The 2,552-nt window shown below is 35.9% G+C and overlaps 1 protein-coding gene across 1 annotated transcript in view; it reads right to left on the minus strand.

The window, feature by feature from the left end:
* Positions 1-2,552, minus strand: part of LOC109117719 (protocadherin alpha-4-like) — a 15,592-nt gene that overhangs the window by 10,557 nt on the left and 2,483 nt on the right. The window lies entirely within an intron of this gene.

The following is a 2,552-nucleotide window of genomic DNA, read 5'->3' on the forward strand; positions in this document are numbered from 1 at the left end:
ATATATATATATATAGTTATGGGAGAAGTTCAAGCCTGGCTGGGCCAGGTGCACTGTACTCCTGTCTCCTGAGCAAGCTCAGAGACCATGCTAAGGCTGAGCAAGCTCCCCTACGTGCATAGAGGCTGGGTCTAACAGGTTACACCTCCACCCCTAGTCCATGATTCCTTAGCCTCACCAAACAAAAATCACCCCACCATATGTCTAGCTAATAAGATAAATGCTCCTCCCATGCTCCTCCCCCATGGTTGTCCACACGTAAGCTATATAAGCCTGTACATTTCCTAAATAAAGTGGAAGCATTCCGGAAACTTCCCTGGAGTCTGCCTGGTGATTCCTCGCCTTACCCTCCCAGTCTGAGATCCCAAACCGAACTCCACAGACCAAACAGCAGATGACAACATAAGGTTATTATGAAAAATATATTTCAACATATCAGATAATGGAGAAAAATGGACAAATTACTAAAATCAAACCTTATCATACAATCTATGAATTTTTAAGAAAAAAAATCCGAACAAATCTATAACCACTGAAAAGAACAAATCAGTAGTCAAACACACACACACACACACACACACACACACACACAAGTGCACACACACATGACTCGCTGGAGAATTCTAGCCATGCATTTTTAAAAAATTCAACACGAATTGTCCTCAAAGTCTGTCCACAAAAAATAAAATAACTGCAACACTTTCAATCTCATTTTATGAGCCCTAGATAAACAATTTTGGGGAAAATAAATTTTGTTTTTTGTGGGGGTTTTTGTTTGTTTTTTGTTTTCCTTTGTTTATTTGTTTGTTTTTTGTTTTTGGTACAGGGAATCGAACTAAATCCCTGGCCCAAAAATAAATCTTGATCCCTGTCTCACACACAAGGAAAAATTTCCAAATGGATTTATATATAGTTTCCAAACTTAAACAAAAGATATCACAGAAAATGTTTTTCATCAGATCGATTAAAAAAGGAAAGACTAATACATTGAATTCAAATAAAATTACGAATTTCTTTTCACCTAAAGGCACAATTAAAAAAAAAAGCCACTGAGTAGAAAGGCATGAAATCAAAAAAGTTTATGTCCAGGATATTTAAAAGATTTTTAAAGATGTAAGAAAATAACTGAATAATGAAGAAAATTCCATGGAAGAAAATAAAACATAAAAACAACACCACAGGAAAGAGGTAGGAAACTTGAACACCTATTAAACAAAATATAATATTAAAATGGTCAATAATCAAACAAATATTATTGCCTCATTAGAAATTCAGGAAACATGAAATGAATTCAAAATGAAAAAACAAGACACACCCAGTAGAGAGGATACCATTAAAATAATCTGACCAATTTCTACATCATATAAAAGAGAAGGAATTCACAACACACTGAAGGTAGAGGGTAAACATTAAAAACACTTTGGAAAATTGCTGTCATTATCAACTGAAGATAAAGACAAACTCATAGTCTGTGACTTATTATTCCGCTTCCTACATCACTACTTAGGAGAAATTTGTATAGAAGAGAGCCCAAAGATATGTGCAATATATTTATGAACACATTTGTTCAAAATAAAGACAATGAAATCTCTTCAACTATAGGATAAATAATTCAGCATATTCGTAAAATAATAGAAGAAATTTAATTCAATGACCTACATCTACATATACGAATGTAGATTATTTCAGAAACTATGAAATACAAAGGACACACATGCATTCACAACACATTTTGTGCAATTCTATTTAGAAAAAATTCAGGGAACAATACAGCTAGCAACACCTATAAACATCAAAAGTTACATTTCTGAAAAAATAATGAGGAAATGATTTGGAAGGTACATGTAAGGTGTTTAAGGGGTGGCAATGAAGGGTTTCTGTGTTCTAACAATTGATGTAGATGTTCCATTTCTCTATGTTTGTGTATGTACTGTAGATAAATTATATTAAAATGTTTACTTCAAAAGGGAATATCACAGAAAATAAGGTGAAAAAAGGGAACACAGAACATGTTGGAAACTGAATTTACAAGATCTATATGCTGAATGATGAAACATAAAATTAGCCAATATACACTGTTTTGATGCACTTTCTTCCTATGTTGCTGAGCTTTGGTCTTGAATCCCTGGGCTGTGTGATTCTGAAATTCTTTACCTCTGCCTAAAGAATAAATAGAACTAAAAAACATGCTCCACAGGAGCCTCCTTCAAAATATTTTATGGAAGATTAACGCTTAAACAGAAGTAAAGAAAATGCAGAGAAGTTTGATTCTCAGAAGTAAAATTATAAAGTGCAAATAACCTGAAACTCAGAGTGAACAAAAGGTATTGTACACTAACCTTTAAAAAGGAATCTCCAGTCTTCTCCAACTGGTCTTCTCTATCCCTAGAGTCAGATAAACTTGGACTGAAGGCCATGAGGTCCGTCTTGGGCGGGCCCTCCCCAGAGCACACCCTCTGACCCCTCTGCTGCGAGTACGACCAGCTCCCCACCGCGCTCGAGCAAACCAGCGTGGGCTTCCCAGGCCCGCACGCGCTCTCCGTGGGCGCCGC

The sequence above is a fragment of the Fukomys damarensis genome, unplaced genomic scaffold, assembly GCF_012274545.1.
Source record: "Fukomys damarensis isolate Sample0158 unplaced genomic scaffold, DMR_v1.0_HiC HiC_scaffold_3, whole genome shotgun sequence".
Lineage (NCBI taxonomy): Eukaryota > Metazoa > Chordata > Mammalia > Rodentia > Bathyergidae > Fukomys > Fukomys damarensis.